The following is a 25,189-nucleotide window of genomic DNA, read 5'->3' on the forward strand; positions in this document are numbered from 1 at the left end:
ATCATCCTCATTTTCAGTGCTATAAACTTGAAACACAGGAGAGCATTCAAGACCATTAAGTCCATTCCTGTTCTGCTCAGCACTTTCATGTGAAGGCACATGCTAGCTTCCTCGACTGCAATGCAATCCAAATGCAGGCTTAAAGATCCGACAATGCAAGTGTTGCATCGAACTATGAACTTGTGGATTTTTCTTCTGGGCTCAGCTGCTCATCTCACTTCAATCCCTTCAGCAAAAACTGTGAGTAGCTGCATTCAGAGCAGTGCAAAGCAATTGTCTGTCTCACATATGAAGCATGGCTTTGTTGGGTTTTAAGTTTAATTACAACCTTTAGCTTCTGTTTATTTTCTGAACCCAGTCACTGTTGCTCTCACAAATGTGAAACCCACCATGTCTACTGAGTTTGTGTAACCACAGAGTCCTCATTACTCATTTTACTTCATCACCTTTCTTGCCTTGCCTTGATCCTCTCCATAACACGGCTGGTGTTGAGTGGCTTTCTGCATAATTTGGGTTCTTGCTTTTTCTTTCTAATGGAATGAGTTATTTGTTTCTGATGTTTCAATCTTGTTTTACAACTTGTTTTCTCCATTTTCTTTTATTTTTCTTTTCTTATTCAGCCTTTAAATAGCATGATACATTTCACTGTACTTACATGGTTAAACCACATAATGAAAATATATAAAAACAAATTAAAAATTAAGGAATGGCTAATGTACAATTTTAAGCCTATGCTAGATATGTCAGGTAAAAGTTATGATTCAAGCATTCCATTGGACACAATCACATAGTGTTGTAGGTTCATCTGGTGTGTAATAAGACATTTAATTTAAATAACATATTGCTGTAAAGTAGCCTGGGCCTGATCTACCCATCGCTGAGCTGACTTAAGGCTTTCTATCATTATCATCAGCACAAGGGGGATCAATTCCTAATTATCATCATAGACATAAAAGTGAGTGGCTGAATTAGGTTCAACAAGAATTCAAAAGGACGGTTCTGGATTGCATCTCAGCTTCTAACTTTTGGGAATTTCAGCAGCATTCAAAACCTTTAAAAAAAAATGGATTTTAACTACAGATAAATGGCTGCAAGTAGTGTTCCTTTCTAACATGATTCCTCTCTCCATCCAAGACACACAATTATGGTGCAGGAGAGGGAGCAATTCCAGAGTGACGATTTCAGAAGCAGTTTATTTAGAAACTGAAATTTGACTTTATTTTCTGGCAGAAACCAAATGTGTTAGTTTCGTTTGGATGCAGCATATTTACAAAGGGTGGGTTGTTTTTCCTTTTTATCTTAGCCTGATTGTGGAAATAGAGAAAAATAATCTTTCCTGAGAGCAAACAATGATCCAAAACTCATTGTTTGCTTGAAATGGCCAACCTTGCTTGGAAGATGTATCCACACAGATGACCGTGCCTCCACAAGTAGTTAGGAAATCCTGGCAAGTGGCTGGATGCCTGTGCGAATTGATGCAAGGCTCTTTGTTCGTGCTGTGATCCAGGAGCTGCACAGCCCTCGTAGGCAAGTGGTGTGGTGTGCCTGGGGAAGTTTACTCTGCAAAGCCTGGCCTACCTCTTCTCCTACTGAAGTTCTTTTGTGGGGAACTGATATTTCGTCTCTCTAAAGGCAATAGGGAAAGGCACAGTGAGACAAAATCCCTGCCCCCTGTAGTGGCAGAGCCTGTAGCCCTGGGAGCTATGATAGTCTGAGGAGCTGGCCTCGGCACAGCGCCTGGGCAGGTCAGAGCTGTGCTGATGGTCACTCTGCTGATGGGTCTGGAGCTTTCATTCTGGACCCCATTTTCTCATGGTGGACACTATGTTTCCTCCTCTGGTTGGCGTGAGAAAGCTGTGAGGCAGTGACACAGAAATCACCTTGTAGCTTGATATTAGGAAAGTTTAGAAAATTGACTGCTGCTAAAACAGGAGATATGGAAGTGCCATCTGCAGTTCACTCGTATAGGGCAAATCTCACAGGCCTTACACAGTCAGAACACCCATGGAGCAGGCACAGCGGGAGCTGACCTGCAGGATAATAGAGATGCATACTGTATGAATTGGAAGTAACACCTGGCCTTTGTCTGGAAAATTACCATTTTTTTAGGCCAGTCTTCAAAGCTGAACATTTCTTTAGGACTCAAGCTATTGAGGAGGCAGACAAAAGGAAGAGAGTCATGGAGAGACATGTAAAAGCTGTAGACCCAGCAGAAAGGGCAGGAGGGTATGGAAGAGGGCTGGGGAAACAGGAGTAAAAACCTCAGTATAAAATTCCAGTTCTTCCCATGCAGATCAGTTTTGCCAAGGGTGAAAGGAAAATGCATTTCCCAATACATTTAGGTGATTTCATTACACAATTATGTGCTTGCCTAAACTTTAGCCACATACTGTGACCCATCCTTGCAAGTAATCAGGTTTTGGTCTGTGTTTTACAACTTATTCTTAGCTTAAACATTAAAATACATTCATGTCTGTGTGTTCAAATAGGCACAATCATCATGCTTTTTACATTTTTTTTCATTCTAGATGTAGGGAATGCATCATTATTGGGTAAACATAAAACCATAGAGAAAGAATGCTTTGCCTTTAGAAACACCCAACATACATTTGCTACTTATTTCTAGTTAAGGCAAAACACCACTGTTTTACATTAGCACTCCAGTTTCCAAACAGATGCACAACTCATTACACTTGGGTGCAAACGAACAAAACGGAGGGGCATATGCAGAGTATTTGGCAGTTGCATTCTTACAGATACCTCGTTCTAGTCTGAGACTGATCCAACACAACACAAGAGTAGGCTGAAGTCAATAGAACTACTCAAATGCTTAAAATTTTGCACTTTCTTAAATGCTTATGTTTCTGGATCAGGCTCTTGTCAATAATTGGACCCGCAGCTTCTTGGACTTCTTTGGGAGATTGGGTCATAAAAATGAGAATGCTGTCTTGGTAGAGGCTTAGCAGTCACAAACTGCAAGCTGATCAACAGCCTAATTGTGTGATGTCCTTTCCTAAATCAGACTAGTCACAAATGATTATCAATTGTAGCCCTAAGATCTTGACGTAGTTTGGAAATATGAGTTTTTGCAAAGGTTATCGTGGAGGCCCAATAAAAAAAAAAAAAGTTATGCTAGTTCTGAATATATCTGGTGACACTGCGAAACAGCTACAAAAAATATCAGGGAGAATTTCTGTGTGAAGTTATGATCTTTTCAGGAACAAGTCAGCTAGCTGAACCATAGGCTGGAACCTGCTGTTGTTGCCAGCAGCCACCCTTGCTATTTTTGCCTTGTTTTATCCTTGCCAGCTCACAGTTCTGTGCCAGCTATTAGTGTTTTGAATAAATGATGCAGTTTTGGTTTGTACAGACAGGGAAAAGTCCTTCTGATCTTGAGTTTTTCTGTGCAGTCTGGTGTGAGCTGTAGAGGTTACATCAGCATCCAGGTTGGACCATTAGTTTCAGAAAACCTCTACAACCATTTCATGGACAATAGGTCGATACTGTCCCTGGAGATCACACCTGTGCATAGGCATTTACTCAACTGTGCACAATATTCTTAAGTTTGATACAAAGAAAGGGGTCCAAACACAGCCTGTTAACATCCCAGTGACATGCCATATCAGGTAGCTATTTTAGCACTTTCTGGGCAGTGTTGTAATCACAACTACAAGTTACACTTCTGCAGACATACTTCCTGAGACACCAAGTACAAAGTATGTCCTAGTGCATAACAGGTTCCGGTGTATATATATCTCAGCTGAACAAGTAATTTCTAGTTTACATTTCTATCCATCTGTCTTTTTTTCTCTCAATTGATTTTTTCCCCATATTAGTCCCTCTGACCATAATTAATGGAGCAGATCCCTCAATTTCTTTTCTGAGCACCTGCTTTTAAAATGTAGCGTAAGTGATCGTGTATATATTTTTCCTGAGGGGAAAATCTTTTACTCCTAGAGCACAAATAAGGTTGTTTATATTTGCCTCAAGTGCCAGAACTTAACATATTCTTATGCTCTAGTTATCCAGCTGACATTCTGTATTTATTAGATTTTTAGTACAGTAGGTGGCATTATAATCAATGCATTATTGACAAAAGCACTTGGATCATACACTATTTATTTATTTTACTGCACTGACTCTTATTTAGCAAATTTAATACATATACTGTGTTTTCCTGGCCCACTCAGATACTTTATTCAGAAAGGGCACATGGATTGCACAACACGCCACTTTAATGTCTAAGTTATGTCACAAGCCCTTCTGTAAACTGTTGATCATTAACCTATTCTCTGCTACAAACCTAGCCTGCTACACATGTTTTGGGCAGTTATTTGTGAAGTTTGCCCTTAGTTATACAGCATTTTGAATGTCTGCTAAAGTCATAACACAAGAAGCATTTTATTGCAACCTGCAGGCACCATAAATACTATATCTCCAACATTTTTATAACCAGTTATATCAAAGGCAATATGATTGTCACTCTTTTGCACTTAGGATTCTCCCATTAGTAAGCAGTCTTATATTACAGGCATAAAACACTGTTAAGCATTTTAGCTCCGCCAGACTAGCTGCAGCTGTGTCACATTTGTGTTTCCTTATTTTATGTGTGCCAGTTATCTAGTTAAAGTTGGAATAGCATAGCACTCCACTAGATGACAGGCTTGGTTTAAAGCCAGACCACTTAGTGATGCTTATCAAACAATTTTCAGCTACAGACAGTAGCATAATTCAAAAACCTGAGAAGACTCTAAATTGTCAGGCATGCCATGAGAGATCATTTCTTTTTTGGATGGAAGATTCAGTCATTCCCCTTATAAATATATGGAGTCTCCCTAGTCAGAAGAAGCACTCAAATCATTTGATTTCATTTTTTTCTACTCAATTTTGCATGAATGTGCTATCCTCATTGTTTTCAACCTTACCCAGTCATCTGGGGCTTAAGATATAAAATGTGTCAAATCAGTAGCCAGTGGAATTCAGCAAATCCTGCCTTTCAAAAACTCATTTTCCTGTTCCTTGTTCTTATGCTCATTTTTGGTTTGTTTGCTCTGTTGTGGTTTCTCAGTTATTAACTACTGACTCAACTACAGCTGATGGACAGCTATGCACTGACTTGCAATCCCACTAGATACAAGTTCACTTTGAACTTCCTATCCATTAAGGTGGGACAACCTGTGTTCATAGATCATGTGTATTCACAGAAAGAGCGTGATTCCTGGTTCTGACACTCCCTTGTCCTCTGAGATGCAGAGTGAGAGTTATTCCTGTACCCTGCTGAGTGTCTGGACTGGTATCATAACTGGCCTTTTGTGTAGGCTGTTACAGGGAGGAAAACCAGGCTTCACCATCCAATGCCCATCTTCAGCAATTTGTTCCAAGGAACTTGTTTAAAGCAAAATTACTTTTTGCAATGGAAGAGCAAATGTGGAGGGTAGACTGGAGCCACGCTCTGTTGTTGCCATGGAAAAAAAAATTAAGAAGTTGTGTGTTCTAAACTTTGTAATTCAGTGGTCTGAGAATTAGATATCTCAAGGATACAAAGTTACATGAAGTTTCTAACTGAGCATTATCACTTGATCTGAAGAGAGAAAGGCTGGCCCATCCACAGAATGAAAAGGCTGTGACAGAACCCTGGTTAAGCTCTCCAGACTACCAGCCTGGGGATGCTGGACACTGCTCAGCCCGCCCGCAGTACATAGTGCTTGCCCAGCTAGATCAAGAGAGGGATTGGAGAAAGGAGGTCTGAGAGAGAGAGAGGAAGGTGTTAGGGTAAGGATCTGCTAGAGGATGCAGGAGACCTCTTTGTAAGAAACCATGCCTCACTGGCTTTGCTGTATATTATAAGCTATACGACAGTTTATAATAAGCTATAAACAACAGCTACCGTTTATTAAAACTCCATAAATGAATGAAGTTTAGAAATGTCACATATCTTCAGCATCTGTAGTTGTAACATTATAGCTGAAACTTTTCTGTGATAAAAGCAAAGAAACAAAATGCATCCTGATGCTCAGAAAGGGTGAAGAGCTCACGGTATGCTGTGTGCAAAGTCTGATTAATTCACTTTCTCCTCTCAGAAAACTAAGAAAACATCATCACAAGTATTTTAGGCTTCTGTTGTGTGCATTTGTATTTTCATGTATATTTAAAAAATGTCCTTCACATTTCTCTTAGCAATATCAGTGTTTTAATATTACAGGGTCTGATTGTTCACCTGCTGGAGTCAGTGGAAATTTTCCCACTGATATCAGTGACAGCAGGACCAGACCCCTAATTTTTAGAGGATTGAAGCCATCTTTAGAATAGCACATGCTCTGCTCTCCACTTTCTTTGATGACTTCTAACATTCTTTTGATGTGGACTCCAAAAAATACATTTTCATCTTTGGATATATGTGTTTTAAAAGATGAAAAACATCGAGTAGCAGAGTAAGAACATTTTGTATTTCAGGCCTCAATCCTATTTAAACTGAAACTTGCTAGTAACTATTAGATGAAAGAGAAGAAAATGTAGAATAAAAAAAAGCTGGGCAAACAAAATGAATAACAACTAAGCAGACACTCTACAGACTAGTGGAAATACCATACTGTTTGGATCATCGGTGTAGGCACACATGATATGCACTGGCATAGCATAAAAATGTCACTTACACCCTGGTGTCTGTCTATGATTATGAGCAGGATATTCAAGCAGCAGTCTTGTTGTGAGCGTCCTGCTTCTGCTGTTCTGCGTTCTGCAGAGGAGTAGCTAAGAAAAGTGGTTAGGAGGGTAAATGCTATTTATAAACACAGACACCCAATGCACTGGCATGGTGACGGTGGAGGGAGGGGTAGAGGTATGTCAGGATTAGATTCACTTAGGGTTCATTCATTCAGTGATATGATGATAATAAACTGATATGAAGTCTGGATTAAAAAATAAATCCAGTGGCTAAAGAATTGTGAAGGATGCTTCACAGTCCTGCAAGGTACTCAGCAGTCACAGCTGTGATTGACTTAAAGGACTATAGTTGATTAAACTGTTGATGTAATGTAATTATATTTTTTAATTTAGTATGCTGGAAAGTATAATTTTTATACTACATTGATACATATAGTATAAAAACTAGAACAGAACAGAACAGAACAGAACAGAACAGAATAGAATAGAATAGAGTAGGAGTAGAAGTAAAATTTCCTTGCAGAGGTTAAGGTTTTGACCTCAGCTCCAAACTGACTTGAATTTCCTTTTTAATTTTTTTCTATCCCAATGATTAGTTATTATCAAATATTCTTTATGAGCTGTGACATCTGTTAAACATAATTGCTTTCTCTTCCGTGTGTAAATCAAGGTCTTTCTTTTAAAAAAGAGGCAGTTTATACTTAAATTAACTACTTGTATCTGCAATTTGCAAGTTAAGGTATATGTAAAGCCTGTGGCAATACTAAAGGCTCAGTTGTACCTCCTAGGCACAGTTTTAATTAAAGGGTGATGTGGATTTGTACCACTCTGAGGGGAACTCTGGAGGGGATTATACCTTAGAGAGACACAATGCCTCCAGTGCACCACAGCATGTAAGTAAATTGCACATGCTGTGCACCACCCGCATTGATGTTGCTCAGCATCTCTGTGGGCCCATCTCCTTCCCACACCACCTTATCCATTTTGCTGGGGCTCACACCTAGGGGGCACCAGGAGGATGCACTCCTGGCCAATTCCTGCATGTCCGGGGAGAGGAGACGCTGACATCCTTATCGTCACTGATAACTATTCAGAGTATGGATACAACCTGGCCAAGGTTAAACAGAAATTGCCAAGTGTCATTCCCTAGGTATAGTTTTCCTTTTTATTCTCTGACAGGTCTTTTGAAGTCTGACAGCGTGTACAGTGCTTGACAGCTTCTTACATCTTACCTAAGCCCGTCCTACACAGCTGATTTTGAATAATTCTATATCCAGCGGCTGATTTTGTTCTTGATATTTTTCATCAGGGATCATTTTTCCCTAGAGTAGGTCTCTTGACACCAGTGAAGTTACATATGATTTACTCAGTGCAAATAAGATCAGCATCAGACTCATAGACCTCTGTTTTAAAATATAGACAGTATCCAAAGGACATATTCCAATCTTTATTTAAATAATGCCTGTGATTAATTTAATTCACATTTAAGGTTTTTTTAAGGCCATATTACTCACTGGATTAAATGTACATTTTGTTAATGTATTATTGTTATTGTACATCCAATAGATCTAATTCAGCCCAGGGTGATTTTTTATGACTTAATAATAGTCCACTGAAAATCAGATTTATTATAGAAATGACAACACACTCTTATTTATAGTATGATAGTACAAATTGCTACTATAATAAATTCTCTTCAGTTATCAAATCATTAGTCTTTTATGGCAACATTGACAAATGATGCCATAGGCAAAATGATATTACTAATGTAATGAATTAACTTTCAATTTTAAATTGGTTATTGAGTCTGGAACAACTGTATATGATGCAGTTCAAGTAGAACTTATGACCTAAATTTTGCATATCTGTATAACAAGATGTGACTATAGTCCTTTTGAATATCTACAAATTCAACATGATAAGGATATCACTCTCAGCTCACAATCCAATACAGGTCAGTAGATTGTATCCACTTAGAGGAAACTGTTAGCAAGGAATGTCTAAAAGCAAAAATTTTTAAATCATACGAAACATTTTAATGTTATTGTTACTATTAGTCCCAAGAGACAGCAGGTCAGTTATTAAGAGGTGAATAAAATAAAGAAAATAAAAGAATAGAATGAAACAATTCTGAAAATTCTGCTGTTGAGGGTTCTTTCCCCACCAGCAGGTGTTTGTTTCATAAGACTCTGATAACTGGTACTATGCAAGAAAAAACGTTTAATTATGTATATTTGATCTGGAAAAAGTGCAGAACCAAGGTCCTTTGTAGAGATTCTACATTTGTAGAAAAAGAAAATAAAATAAGCAGTCAGGATTAAGAAAATGTTATAAAAGTAAGCTTTGCAAGAAGTATTTATTTGAACAATGAGATTGGCAAGTCTAATAATATAAGAAATATACACTTAGTGACTTTTGATAGCTTAGATCTATATTCCTCTGCAGATACTTTTTTTTTTTTTTATCCTCAGTACTGTCAAATATTTCAGCACTAGAATTCAAAATAATTAAACAAATCATTATTGGATTCATAATGAGCAATTGTCCAGTAGTACTAAATTTTATTACTTTTATGCTTCAACATCACCAGTAATTAATCCAGAATTTTAACTGCTGCTTGAAATACATCAAGGATTGATTGGTAATAAATGAAAATATTCTATTTGTCTTTCTGGTCAGTTAGATAATGTTTATTTTATTTAAGAGAAACTTAGCACATTCATTCCAACAGCTGGTTAAGTGTCATTGTTGGTGCCAATGCACTATACAGATTTTAAAGGAAGCTAAACAGTTTAGACAGTTAATTTGAAAAAATAGTAATCACAATGGGATGTGGTGAGGGTTTTTTCTCTGTCTTATGTTATCCCTCCTCTGACAAGATATACTCCGTGCAAGAAACATTTTCTCTGTCATGGAGAATCACAGTTTCTTGCTCTTGGCTTACTGTCCGTCCAGCCCAGCTTCCAGCCTTACAAGTCAACTAAAGCAGCTAACTGGCTGATGAACCTCAGCACAGCTGCCTATCAACCTCAGACCACATTACAGTGTGGAAAAAATCTTGTTGGATCTCAAGCAACAGTCTCTTCTCTGCCTGTATGTCCATTCTCATGAGGCTAACACGGTCTCTTTTCTAAGGAAATTCCTGCACTTAAGACACATTACCCACATAGACACTTTATCCCAGGTGGAGATTCCAGTGCTTTGACACTTCTCCACCTGAAAAACATTTAGATACTAAAATATATAGCCAAACAGATATTTCTGCAGCCTATTTTACTCACATTTTGCTCGCAGAGAATATCTGTAATTTTATTAATTTGCATCAACACAATCTGCTGAGGATTGAATATTCACAACAAAGCATCAGTTACGCTCATTAATAGGCAGTAAAGGAAGTTGTTCAAGTCTAAGTGTATAAATTTTTTTTCTTAATCGAATGCCTATATATCTGATCTACCATCTCATACATTCATAGTCACTCTACCATCTCATACAGTCATAGTCACAAGTGTAATAAATTTAATGCGTCTTTGGCCCTCCTGTGGGAATCTCCTCTTTTCAGCTCACCTCACCAAAATATAGAACTACAGAATATAGCACAGAGTCCAGTTCAGCAGCCTTTGCCTGCTCAAAAGTTTTGCCCAAATGAAATTTCAGGTGGCGGATAAATGAGCAGATACTATGAAAATTAATAATCTGGAATTGGCCAAGGCATCAGTAAGAGTCTGAAATGACCCTGAAATCCCACTCTGCTGTTAGTGTAACAGAATTTGTCACCAAGTCTTCATTTTGAGATGGAACTCTTAATGCAGGGACAAAAAACTATTCATCAGTGATTTTCCACCTGCAGTTACTTTTGGATATGCCAATTGTACACACTATCCCAAAGCCAGAAGCCAAGTTAAAACTCATTCTAGGAATCAGATGCTAAGTGGATCACAATGATGCAATGGCCTCAAACAGCTGCCCGTGCTCCATTCACACTTGATCCCAAGCCCATTGAAGTCACTATGAATCTTTCCTTTGACGTCAATGGGCTTCAGATCAGGTCCTGAGAACTTTTTTTAAAACCTCAGACAAATCAAAACCATTTCCTTTGGAATGAGACTGTTCACATCCCTTGGTGAAGACTATTTCCTTTCCAAACACAGTGTTCATACCAGAGTCACGTCAACTGTGATTCTATTTGTACCAAAGGCTGCATTTTTTAAATAGAGTAATATTTTTTACTTATATTTCAGCTATTAGCAGCTAAGCTGTGTTTGTTCAAACTTTCAGAAAAAATCACCAGCTGGACAGCCAAATCTACAACCAAAAATGGGGAACATTTTAGAAAGTTATCACCATTTAGAAAACTTTTCTTGAAACAGAAACTCCTTGCAGACTTAACCATAACAGTTGCCACATTTTATGTGGTGAGGGGCCTTCCCTGCACTCTGCCATCAGTAGACTCCAGTAGATTATTTATTCTTATATAATGTATTACCTTATAACAAATGTTATAACTTGAATAACAGAACCAATATAACATTGTGTTATAGAGCATGCTGCATCAAATACTTTATAAATTGATTCAGAAATGCTTCCAAAATACAAAATAAATGATAAGGTATAGAGATTAGATCCAACTGCCAGGCACCATTTTTTCTGTAACAGTTCCCTGAAAGTGATGGGAAGACTCTTGCATGGTCTTGCTTGTAGAAAGCAAATGACAGGAAGAAAACCCTTCCTGAATCCTTGTGCTGACCAAGAGGAGAATGAAGCATGCCACTAATTGCCCGCCTTATTGAAATCCATGAGTGTGGTTCACTGCCTGGAAATAACAACAGTGAAAAAACATGTTCAGAGACACCATATTGATGTGCAGAAGAGGCCAAGCAGAGCACACTGATGTGAATTTATTCACAGCAGTGGATCTCTCATAAGGTTTTGAGCTGGGACGTCATTGACTAACAGACTGCAGACACTATGTGGGAGACATTGTGTCCTTGTTGAATGCTGCAGAAGTAGCCCTTCCTCTAGTTGCAAGAAACGTCAGTCTTACTGACAACCACACTCCTACAGGGACACCGTGGGGCACTGGGCACTGTACAGCCTCCTGGAATAAAGTGCATGAGACAGAATTTGGATCCGTTTATTCCATGTAAATTTTTTTCCCCTCTGCCTAACTACTTATTTCACGATTTCAATATTGTTTCTTCAGTAAATGATCTGCCAGACCTAAATGTTAAGACCAGCATGTGCTGGTTTAAGGATATCACCCTTTCAAGGGAGAAGTGTGTAAGGTCTGTTTGCTTCTTGATCTGAAATGACACTTTATGGTAAAGGAGGGACCATCTCAATCAGATCAGGTGAGTTGCCACAGAAAATTTCAGATGAGATGAGCTATGTTTTCTTTTGTGGTTGAGGGTAAGCGTGAAAACCTCACCTCAGAGATGGCCATCTCCTGTTTAATTTGTCACTGTAGCTTTACTCTGGGAAGCAGCTCTATCTAAATGTTGCTTCCTGAAGAATCTCCTAGGGAGACTTCTTGCCAAGTTCACCAGTGTGTTTCTGTGGTATTGGGCCTCCATCCCTTGTGAGAACATCTGTGTAAAACAGATGGATAAGGTGATCTTTTTCTGCAGTCTCCTCCCATCATTTTCTGAGTATTCTGAAAAGGGATAAGATGTACCCCTCAGGGGCCCCAGATCTGTGATTGATTTTGATGCGGGAGCAAAAGCACGTTTTGCAGAGGAAAAATGTAGATCCTGTGGGATAGCTTAGGATGCACAGTAGTCATGACTAGAAGCTGAGTAAGTGAGATAAAACCCAAAGATGATTCCCTTGAGCCTGCTATTAGAGGAATGGTCCAAGCTATACAGTAGACAGACCTGGGATGAGGTAACTGAATACAGAAGGACAAACTAAGAAACAGCTCCCAGAATGAAAACAGCATCTCAGGAGCCTGAAAAAGGTTGTCATCTACTGCTTCTGGGCTGCATCTCTTTCTTCTCCTATGGTAATGAAAGACCTACTCAGAGGAAAAATTATTGTGCACAAGGAGCTTGCCTTGGGGGGGGGCAATAGAAGGGACAGAGATGATTAGGTTGCCATAATATAGGAAATTGACTCCAAATTACATACTGTACCTTATGAAAAACAAGCAAATTAGGAAGTATAAAATAAGCCTTGAAGACAGTGCAAGGAGTTTCAAGGTTTTTTTTGATGTGAGGGTCTTAGTGGCCTCAGCTGATGTCAATTTAAAGAGACAAATGATTACAACCAGAAGCAGAAAAATAATGAGGTATCATATTCCTGAGGTACCAATAGCTCATCAGACTATTTTTTTTGTTTAACTCCAAAACAAACCAAAAAAAAGGAAAAAAAAAAAAAGCCTCTTCCCCCCCCCCCCCCAAAAAAAAAAAAGAAAGGATTAAAAAAAAAAAAGAAAGAAAAATCCCCAGACCAAAAACACTGCAGTTCCACTGAGTATGAATTTAACTGACTGGTTTCCTGGCTTTATTAGGTGTTTTTAATCCCAGCAGAAAACCTGACTTACTTATCCAGATAATTGGGACCTTGCTTGTATTATGTCAGTTCAGGAATCCTAAAGAAAAAGGCTACAAACACACACAAAAAGAGAAGGAAAAAATAGGCAGTCATCCCGTGGGTTTAAGAATTTTCCTAGCAGATACTGGATTCCCAGTTTTAACTCATTTCTTTAAACAGCACTGTTGAACATCAAAGAGTACAGCACAGAGCATGCTGAGTCCCAATTACACACCTCAAAAGTAAATGTTACCTCAATGGAAAGTCTTCAGAAATTCCAAATGAAATAAAGTCAGTGATGTCCAAATGCTCCTTGAAAAATGTAGACCCATTCTTTATTGATAATGTTTGCTTCATTAAAATGCAGAGTTGTTAACATACAAAACTGCATGCCTCAGTGAAAAAATGTTTTAGAAATGTGTTAGAGCACATATGGATATTATTACTCTTTGCAAGATATCAGGAAAAGAAGTGTCAAATAATTAATTTCAGTGCATTTCTATTGTTTTTAACAAGCCATCTTCAGAGACAGGAAATCTTTTCTGAACACAGCTTGTGTTTCAAAGGAGAAATAGAGTTAGTACAAATAATTGGTGCGTGTTGAAGTCGAAGGAGCATGACTTGTGCTATTAAAAAAGAAAGAAGTCTTTAAAAGCTGTGTAAACTCTCTGTAGTTAAATACAAGTTCAGAGACGTATCTCTTTCACATCACTTAGTAAAAAATCATGGCAACAACAATCTTTGGTTATTGCGTGGTTGGTTTTTTTTGGTTTTTTTTGTTTGTTTGTTTCTTTGTTTGTTTGTTTTTGTCCCCACAGTAACACACAGATTTTTCTCTAACACCTTAATACTATGCAAGGGAAAAAAGCTACCAATGTGGCTTCAATATGAATTAAAATAAGTAATGAATAATGAGTGGTCTTTAGTTTCCATTGTGCATTCTCACTAGCTTTCATGTCAGTGTTCACATGTCTATTTGTGTCACATATATATACCTTCCTGCAAGTATTTCTAGTATCCAGTGAATTGACCATAGCAGGTGAACAAAAATATGGAAGTATCTTTTATAGTCCCCAGCACATCCGATGTTACTATAGCAGAAACACTTTTAATAAAATTGATATACTACAGTATATGTGCCAACCTATGTCACCTAGTAGAATATGTATCAAATATATAGAAGTGTGTGTGTGTATGCTTCAGTAAGCCCTTACATTAAGCTGGCAATAAACAAGGCTTTGTACACGCAGCTATATGGAGTACTGATATTTAGCTCATTTCATCTAGTCTTCCTTCTGAGACAGCAAATTCTGTTCTTCACATAGTTCTGTTAAGAAACAAACTAGAATAGGCCTTTTCTAAAGAGTGAATATGAGCAGGAGATTGATGAAGTGTTCAACCTCTTTTTTACTATTATATTGATTCTAGTCCGGATGCATTGCAACTGGAAGTTTCAAGGTGTTGGAGATGTGTTGATACTGAAACGTATAGCAGATATTCATGATAAATATCTTCACTGATAGCATAAAGTATAATTTTAGAGGGCAAAATAATTGAGAGAATACTTAATTTTATTGGGTTATAAAAATAATCCTTCTGTTCTCATTTCCACATCTTTGTCAGAATTACAAACTGTTTTTCACTTGGTCTTCATTGCTTTCTAATTCCCTTCCTCTCACCACTTTTCTGTTATGGTAATTTTTTCTTGATTCTGCTTTCCACAGCATTTCTACATTTATTTCTCTCTTTCAACCCAGGACCGCAATATCTTTCCACATTGTAATGGTTTCCTCTACTTTTTGTTTGTTTGTTTGTTTTGCTTTTTGCTTGTTTTTCTTACCTTTTTCTATAGTTCTGTCTACCATAATTCAATAATTTACTTTTGAAAAGAACAGGAGATTATAAAAGCAAAGGGGCAGAATTTACATTGGCTTTCATACTAAAAGCAACAGCTTACGTTAACTGTAAATATCATGGTCTGAAATCCTTCAATCACTCACTAAGAACTTTCCTGTTTTAAAAAGGGACCTGTGATAAATGCCCTTTCATGACAACGGCTGTATTATGTTAACACTTCTTTCTGTTGTGAAAAATAGCAGAAAATCATCCAGATTTGCCCATGCTTATGGTCTCTAGATGCCAGACCTGGACTTTGGGGCTGCCTGCACCCAGTGCCAGAAAAGACAAGGGAGAGGGGAGGGGGCTCAGCTGCTGAGATTGTATTGTAAGAGCTCAACAGTTGCTGTGAGCCCCTCTAAAGAAAATATTTAGATATAAAAAAAGTGTTTTGTTTTGTTTTGTTTTGTTTTGAAATTTCTGCTTGATTCAGCAGGCAGTCATTATGCCTGCTGAAGGCTCTTATACATCTCAGTCAGGCATGGCCGATCAGATATGGACAGAAGCAGGTCTGGATGCATCAGTGTAGTCAGGTAGCAGCAGCAATACTGAAGCTAAAACAGAAAAAAAAATCACACAGCAAGGAGGCAATGCACAGAAAAATGTGAGGAGCTCTGAACTGCATGTTCTCTTTACCCCTCTTTTTTTTTCTTTCTTTTTTTTTTCCTTTTTTTTTTTTTTGATCCTTTTGATCATGATTAAAATAGATCAGAACTGTCAGGTAATGCTGAATTCAGACAAATGCCAAGCAGTTACTGCATGTCTTAGAACACTTGCCTTAGCTCATGTGGGGTGATAGTGGTTGCTGCAGGTATAGTGGGTTTGCTACTATGATGGTTAATGGGTTAATGGTTTACTTGTTTGCTCTTTCAGGAAATCTTGGATTGCAGACCACAACTCGTTAGTCATTTCTTGTGGCTCAATATCACCTTCAGCATGATCCAAACCACAAATGTGAGACGCTAATTAGCTTTCTTGTGTTTCATTACAACGGAATGTTTTTATGGTCATTATGATTTTTAAGTTTTTTATTACTTGTTCTATTAGGTGAACAATGAAAAAAATGGTCCTTAATTGATATGTGAACATGACATACTTTTTTTGGTCTCTATTTCAGTTTTAATAAGATGATGTCATAATGTCTCCATCTGTTTTACAGTAAAACAGTTCAGGACAGTCAGAATGTCCGGAAAACTTGCTTTTAATGTTGCACTAAAAAGGATTCTTGAGCTCAGACTTAATAGTATGGCCTTGTGCCTAGATGATATCAGAATTTTTGTTATTAGCAATTTTAAGAAATTTTCACTTAGTACAGTGGTACTAGACTGGTACAGACTACTTTTCCATTTCAGGTTACTTGGTTCAAACTGCAGTGTATGGAACTTTGCACAAACAACAGTGCATCAGGTCATAAAAAAAATAAATAATAATAATAATAAAAAAAAGATCTAATGCACCCTTATGGATCACTACTGTCTAAAATATAATTAAAAATAATTTTCAAAATGTATCTTTGAAACCCTCTAATTTCTCATTTAAACCATTTTTACCATTTATACCATTTTTTAATGGTTATACCATATATATACCATTTTTACCATTATTTGCACCAGGACTACCACAACTGAGATGCTCCCTTGTGGTTAAGATAGGTTCAGGAAATATACAAAATATTTCTGCATTGTAATCCTATAACAATTCCCCCAAATTATCTGTGTGCATAGACAGCCCTAGATTAACCTACTTTGGTTCCTGTATGCCTAAGCAGAGACTCCACATCAGTACTTCTGTATTTCTGGCCAGGATTTCCCAGGAGCAAATGTGTGTTCACATACCCTTAAAATATTTGAGGTATGCACAATAAATCCATTACTTTCATAGCATATCAGACGTACTTGTGAATGTGCAGAAGAACTGGACACCACATGCTACACAGATATGATGCTTCTTGGAAAATGCAGCAATGCTCCTTGGACTCGCGCGTGGCTGCACTGCAGTCCTGCAGGACAGAAAACCTGCTCTTGCCAGCACAGCGCTCACATACAGCACGCTTACATAGGCTGTTATATTCCTAGGGAAGAGTGAGCCTTGTCGACAAGATGCATGTCATTTCTGGACTGAAAATCAGCAACAGGAAAATCCCTTGGCAGCTGGAAACCCCCAGGCAACTCGAGATCACATGCGTGCAGCCTTCCAGCAATTCTGAAAGAAACTAAGGAGAAAAGAAAACTGTGCTGGTCAGAGTAAGGCTAGAGCTGGGCTGCTCAGAGCTGACCCAGCTGCTTTTCTTCTCAAGGCAAGACTTTGGTCTTTGGAAATGGGTGTTACCGTAGATCAACAAACAGAACTGACAAAAGGTTGAGCATGCGTTAGGGTAAGGATAATAACAAACACACCAAGAAACCCAAGAACAAATTAAGCCAATAGAAACAAGCAAAGCAAAAATATGTAGATCTATATACAGTCAGTCTGGGGAAAGATAATATTTACAACAGATGTTCAGTTTCTTTTCTTCAATTCCAAATTTCAGGAAACAAGCACTACTTTGGCAGTGTTACTGTGCATGTTCAGTGCAAGGTGTTTAGAATGTATGCACTTTGGAAAGTTGCCATTCATGTTGTGATGGGGAAGAAAAAAAACACAAAACCATATGTAAGAGGAAGACCTTGAAATTGGCTCTGTTTATCCATCTCTACATGGCACTGCCACTAGTACACTTCTTCAGCCTGGGTGCATTGACATCCACAGTCAGGGACATTGAGCAGCAGGGGACAGAGGAAGCAGCTGAGCCACGAGGAGACAAATTCAGAGCAGATCTCAGGTTGCAGGGGAGATTGTGTCAGGAACAGGGATTTTGCATTCTAGGAAGGAAGTTTTGTTCTGTCAGGAGACTTCTACGTTATGATCCAGAAATGGGATGCTAGGCATACGAGGTTTAGTTGTTGTATTACAGCCCAAAAATGTGATGTACAATGCAAATTTCAGAGAACTATGTCCCTCGTTCTTATTGGACAGCTCCGATAAAAGTGTGAACGAAGAATGCCATGTATCTTCCCTGTTTTAATATACAGTATAAAGAAATAGCTCTAGAGCTCAGGACACAAATGGAGCTTTAGATTAGCTGTCAACAATGTCATATCCATGTTAATAATGTCCAATTCATGCCTGGGGCTGACACTCTTTCTTAGTTTTATTCACAAATTCCATTTAATAACAGCAATAAGTCACTCTAGACAGTGCATTTCTAAGGGATTTTTGCACTTCTCAGGTGGCTAAAGTCACTTGACCTTTGGCCTCATGCCTTAAAAACTCCCTAAGAGATGTGCTAAATTGCCCAGAAATACATTGCCTGTCATGTCTTGTTGCTTAATTAAGGGCCAACCTAGATGGCCTATAAGGACTGCCCTTAAGTAATTACTAATTGATTTCCTACTCAAGAAAAATGAATAAATTCCACAGCAGGCACACTGTCACATGGCATTTACTCAAATTTATATTCCTCCAATAGAGGATGAAAAGCACACAGGGACTGGGCGGATTGAGGGCAGAAACATCTTTACAGTGACTAACCCTCGCTCCCAGTGTCATGTCTCATTGGCTGCAGCCACAGCTCTTAGCCCTTTGCTTGTGTTGAGACAAAAACATTGCTTGAAAATCAGAGTTTTTAGAAACTATGAAAGGTCTAGTTTTCCATCTGTATTTACCTGTTTTGAAAGATGGTTAATCTTTGTTACAAATATCTAACCAAAGAGTCATAGAAAGAATGATAAATTGCCACCTGCTACTGAAAGGAAAATAAAAAGAATTATAGTCTGCCAAAATAGCCAGAGGGAAACACATTTCAAAATTCTTCCATGAAGAAAGGAGGTGGGATTTAAGTAGGAATATGAGAGGTTCTTCCAGCTTTTGTTACCAAACTGTTTATCAGAGTGCATGAAATAGACTTTCTGGACTTGTTGCATTTTCTGGCTAAAGCTGAAAACGATCTGAAAAACTGTTGGTATCTTCTGGTTTTATAAGATGATGACAATGATTTGGGCTTCATCAGAAATCTTGAACATTAATATGAAGATTTTTCAGGAATAAGCAATATGAATACTATGCTTTTAATAAATGTATGTATAACGACATTTATTAATTTCTTATTACCATGAGCAAGAGTGCATTTATATATTATCCTACTGAAGCAGTTTTTACATGCTACAAAACAAGACATATGAATAGTGGTTGAGGGAACTGGGGCTGTTTAGTCTGGAGAAAAAGGGAGTGAGGGGAGACGTCATTGCTCTCTACGGCTACCTGAAAGGAGGTTGCAGCGAAGAAGGTATTGGTCTTTTTTCTCAGGTGACAAGTGATGGGATGCAAGGCAGTAGCCTCATCAAGTTTCACCAGGGCAGGTTAAGACTGGATATATATCACAAAGAACTTCTTCACAGAAAGGGTGGGGTCAGGCATTGGAACAGGCTGCCCGCAGAAGTGGTGGAGTCACCATCCCTGGAGGTATTTAAAAGACATGTGGATGTGGTATTTAGGGACATGGTTTAGTGATAGACTTGGCAGTGTTAGGTTGATGGTTGGACTTGATGATCTTAAGGGTCTTTTCCACCCTAAATTATTCTGTGCTGACTTCTCAGTTACATTAGCAGTTTACACATCACAAAATTACTCTACGTAAAAAAGACCTCTCTCTGAACCATTTCCTTTACAAGCAGTGGGTGAAACCAGGCCCCAGTGGAGTCAGACAGTATTTCTGTTCACTTCAGTGAGGCCAAGATTTTACTCTGATAAATATGAATAACACAAAATGCTTAACTGCTTTGTTTTTCTTATCTTTTAATATGTAAAATATTACAGAATTAGTCTATGCAAACTGCAAATGTTATGGATAGCCAGGACCTGTCACATAAATACACCTTCTTGTCATCACGATTATGTAATTGATTGCTATTTATTTCAACATATTGTACTAACCATTTGAAAATATCAAGAGTTGGATAAATGAAATAAATATGATAATCAACAGCCATTCCTTAAGCCTTATGGTTTGAAATGGAGATAAATAGCAAGCTATGAAGGGCTGCTTAACCCTACCTGAATAAAACCACAGATCTGAAATGCAGAGTCAAATCAAACAATTGCCCTTTCGATCAATCCTCTCTGTATTTTGCATAAAAATTACAGCCTCTCTTATTTCTGCAATTGATACAATTCTGGAATAATATGGTTTAGTAACCTGGCTGCCAATAAGGTATGTAAACATATACATTGTTAGCTCATTTTTTTGTGTTATAGCATATTACATCTGCATATGGGCAGCAATGGACTGTGCATTAATGGTGTTTATTGGTTTGTTATTGTTTGTGGTTTATTTTTAGAACCCCAGAGCTTAGCTAGAGATTTACCATGTTAGCATCATCTTAACTGATGTCAATATTTGTGCATCATTTTGGTGTAGCAGGAAAGCATATTTCCTTATAAATAAGGGCATAGGAAAGCTGATATTTCTGATTTCTGGATGTGCCTAGTTTCTTGCAGCTGAAAAAGCCTTTGCTGTCATCATGTTCTGTGCAATGATTTTTGTGTTTTTCTGTAACATTTTTCTCCCTACGCATGTGCGTTTTATATCCTCTTTATGTTGGTATAGCATGAAGTCTTATGTGGAATTTAGAGGATCTGAACTAAATGTAGCTAAAAGGAACTTCTGGATGAACTGCCTGGGATTTGTTCAGATCTGTTAAAGTAATGGGGGAAAGCACAAAAGGATAAAGAAAGAAAGGCCTTAATCTTTGTTCCATGAGTGATAAAGCAGCATCACATGGGTGAAAATTGGCCTGACCTTCACCCACATGATGCTGCCTCTGCCTCAGCCACTCTTTCTTTGCTCTGATTAAGTGAAGATAGCCTCTTTCTCTGCAAGGAAAAGTCAAAGAACAAAAAGAAAAAAAATCCTGTCTTAACTATAAAAGGTTTATTTTTTTAATCACAGTTGGGCTCATACAAGCTGGTTTCTAATCTTATTTTTTTAAGCTAAAAAAGTGCCTTTTTAGAATTTCTTTGGCTCGGTTTCTTTAGCCCCCCCCCTCTTCAAACCTCAGGGCCTAGATCCTAACTTGCTTCCCTTGGATGTGCTTTGTTGCTCATCTTCGCTTTTACATGATAGCTGTTTGACTTAAATGGGTTGTTCGCCAAAGGATTGCCCCTTGGGGAATGGAAAAACTGGAGGGAGGGAGAGGAAAGGCAGTACTCAGCTGGCTTAAATGACATGTACAGTATATCTATTGGCAGGGTATTGCCAATGCTCTGAGGAAACTTTTATTGCTCAGCTTTTACCACTGGATGCCATCCACCAACTGAGACGTAGTTTTATGTATCGGGTTATCCATGTTCAAGACAAGACAAGTTTACTGCGACCCTGTTGTCAAACTCCTGTGACTAATATTTTTAACAGCATGATATTTAAAATTTGATAAGGATATAATAAGTCATTCTCCAGATAGTCAACATTCTCTGAGAGCGGGTAATGTCTTCAAAGGTTTCAGAAGGGGCCCACTGAAATCAGTCTATTTTTATGGGTACTGCATAGCCCATTTTTGGTTGCAGTATTGTGGCAGGATGAAAATGCATTTTTAATTGGATATTGATCTACTAAAAATCAGTTAAACTCAAGGTTACATAGGTGTTCATATGTATATATCTGTTTGAACAGAATCTGGCTGAGAAACCTGTCTGAGATCCAGTGGATTATTGGCTAAGTCCACAAGCTAGCTTCAATTTCCACTGGTCATTTTTTCCCTCAGGAGCTAAGAATATATGATGCTGTGCAACATAATGGAATGTCACTGTAATGTGTAATGTCTGTTATTGTATTACATATCTGAGGTAGGGAATGAGGAAAGACCTCCTCAGCTTACCTTCAAAACACAGGCGTCAGATAGCTTTTAGCTGGAAACACTCTGTACTCTGTATTACTTAGACACTCTATATTACAGATGGGAAAATGACTTAGTAAGTTCACTGCAGTTTCTAAAACTGAAATCAGACATATGAATACTACTAGCATGCAGTAAGCACAGTGTGACTACTGCTGATTAATCAGTGTTGGAAACAATGAACACCAATTCACTTTTAGACATTTTGTTTAGACATTTTGTAGCAGCTATAATTTAGAAGAATGGTAATTTAGAACTTGCTTAAAATAATACTGCTTCTAATTTTGATATGTGAATGCACTGATGCTAACAATATCTCTTCCTCTTTGGCAGTGGTTTCAGAAGCATCAGCATGAGTTGTTTTCTGGCCTTGATAGATATTAGCTAGCTATATACATCCTTGCATGCACAGCTGAATTGATTGATTATTTTTTAGTGATATAGCTGATATTCACAGGACCTAGTTTTTATGTGCAATAATACTGGTCATACCATCTAAGAACGTGTGCCCCTTTGTTTTCCCAAGTAAATTCTACCACGGTGCCCACAGAGAGTACCACACAAAATGTTGTGGTTGTAAATATGTTCAGCAACAGTTAGAATTTAGACTCTGATTCAAAGCCCGTTGATGTAAATGAAAAGACTCCTATTGACTTCAGTGTGCTTTGGCTCCAGCACTTGATTCTTTATTTAAAACTTGTAACGATTATTCAGTGGAAGAGGCAAATACTCTGAGCTTTGGTTGCTGCAGTCCTCTTCCTAAAAATAAAATTAATTAGGTAAGGAGATGTTTTTAAGGGAAAAATATAATTTGTATCAATTTAGAGGAAGTTTAAATTACTCTAATATATACGTACATCGACACACATGTATGAACATGTATGGAGATTCATACATAATACAAACACGTACTTTCTCACACAAGCCACCCATGCACATACAAATCATATTAAAAATTTAAGATATGAACCTCTAGGGTTTGTTTCATTGGCCCAAACAGGAGTGTCCAGTGCCCTCTGAGGTGCAACGTGGTATCTGAGGCACGCAAGTGGGGATGGCAAACATGACAGAGGGGCTGTAAGAGCCATATTTTCTCCTGGGTTGGCAGTAGGAGGCCTCATGGCATCCCCAGGTCTCGTCAGATGGCATCAGGGTCCTACATCATTGGGGCAAATCAAGGGAACTCTTATTGTCGGTAGTTAATAACCAAGAGAGATAATCAAGACTCTGTATATTTTCTCCAGTCATCTTACAGGACTGTTTTTAAGCTCGGGATTTGACAAACCAACTGCTTTTAATTTTGCGGCTTGAGTCACTGTTTCATTAACAAGAGGACAGTGTTCATGATGGCATATAAAATATTGACGCAATAGGCTAAATTTAAAAATATGGAACATACTGAAAACCACATTAAAAAAACAAGAATGTGTTTTTATTTAAGCCACTAAAAATACTTTTAAAATACATTTTTGGCTGAATTGTATGGTTCTCTCAGATTTTCTCAGTACCACAGCATTGCTTTTGCATACCCATAAAAGCTCATGTTATGCAAAAATGGTATCACCCTGGTCAGTGAGGAAGGAAGGTAGTTTGGGAACTTTGCTTGCTAGTTAGTAGCTATTGACAGGTCTAATCTGAAGCCTTCCTCACCATCACATAGTAACAAGGACCAGTACCTTCATTTATTTAAAATAGCCTGAACTAGGCTTCATATCTTACTGAAAATGCACGTTTCTGCATATTAAATTGCTCTACATATGGGACATTTTGTGTAATTTTTTTCAGTTCATGGCAGCTGCCTCAAACAAGCTTGAAAGGCTCTATTATGGTCTATCGGGTCAGAAATTGCTCCCCCCCCTTCCCCCTCCCCCCCCACTTTTTTTTTTTTTTTTGGGTGCAGAAGTACTTAGTTACAGTGAATTGGTAAAACAATATCCACACCATAATATGCATATTGTGCATGGCAAAAGGCGAATAATTTGTAATCCCCATTTAAATTAAAAGTATAAATACCTACTGTATTCAGCAGACCCAAAGTGTTTTACCAGTACATACTTAAGAGATATTCAGTGTGTTTGTGTGAAAGACCAAAAAGTTGTGCACTTTATTTATGCAACTTATTGAACAAAAGTAAGATTTAGAGTTCTTTTGAATATTTGTTTATTCCCACTTCATTATTAACATGTAATCACCATGTAGCTTAGGAAATTTATAAATGAAAATCTACATCCAAGCAACACTGAGAAGAAGGGGGTAGAATCAATATATCCATCATACAAGAAATCCTCCAGTGTGTCATACGTTCGGGTCAGAAAGATGTCTCATACTTCTTGGAGGGGCCATTTCTGGTTCTGTGATTTACACTAGGAGTCTCTTCTCCATGGAGAAAACAAGAACAAATTGACAAATAATACAAGACTTTATAAATGTCAGAAATCAGGTTATGATTTTTTTTTTCTTTGCTGTTACCCCTTTGCTGTCAAATTCAGAAATTCAGTCTCTCTCACTTTTGATAACTTTTTTCTTATAGTTTTGTAAGAGAAGGGAAGTCCATTAGGCAGGAGGGAGTTTTGACAGAAGAAGAAACCACCAGATGTAGGTAACACTTGGGACTGCTGTAGAGTGTCACCACTGTCTTCTTTGTTCTTCTTACAGTCCTTATTTGCCAGAGATAGCCTTACTTTAACTGCTTTTTCTCACAGATATATTTTTTTCTGATAGCATATATAAATATCATCCTTCCTTCTCATAATTGTCTAGTGATCTACATGTAGTACGTATAATATGTGGACTCACTTTCATCTGCAAAGCCTGAAGATATTGTTCATTATGTTTTATGTGCCAGAATAGATCAGAATTACTCCCAGAAGGGTATGTGTTTAAACTGGCAAAGAAAAATGATTGACATCTACCATAAGTACTTTTGTCAAAGCTTTGGCATGTTATCAGTTTGCAGAACTATTCTAATGAACAGTGTCCATACTCACCAGATGTGGTATCAAGAATATGCCACATACTTATAAAATTCTGCTACAGTCTTAATGCCGAATGTGTAAAGTACAAACAGGTTAGGGCTACAAATTCTGCTAGAGAAATTCATTTAGTTAAGGAGTTGAGCCTAAAGGGTCAGAGAATGTAAATAACTCCAGGCAGGAGCTCTTGGCTAGTTT

The 25,189-nt window shown here is 37.9% G+C and overlaps 1 long non-coding RNA gene across 2 annotated transcripts in view; it reads left to right on the forward strand.

The window, feature by feature from the left end:
- Nucleotides 1-25,189, forward strand: part of LOC106036272 (uncharacterized) — a 251,628-nt gene that overhangs the window by 223,927 nt on the left and 2,512 nt on the right. For both annotated transcript variants that reach the window (XR_010833491.1, XR_010833492.1), the window contains 2 exons: nucleotides 18-240; nucleotides 15,964-25,189. The exon at nucleotides 15,964-25,189 is cut by the window's right edge. This is a non-coding gene — a long non-coding RNA (uncharacterized lncRNA). The remainder of the gene's footprint in view (nucleotides 1-17; nucleotides 241-15,963) is intronic.

The sequence above is a fragment of the Anser cygnoides genome, chromosome 9 (genome assembly GCF_040182565.1).
Source record: "Anser cygnoides isolate HZ-2024a breed goose chromosome 9, Taihu_goose_T2T_genome, whole genome shotgun sequence".
Taxonomy (NCBI): domain Eukaryota; kingdom Metazoa; phylum Chordata; class Aves; order Anseriformes; family Anatidae; genus Anser; species Anser cygnoides.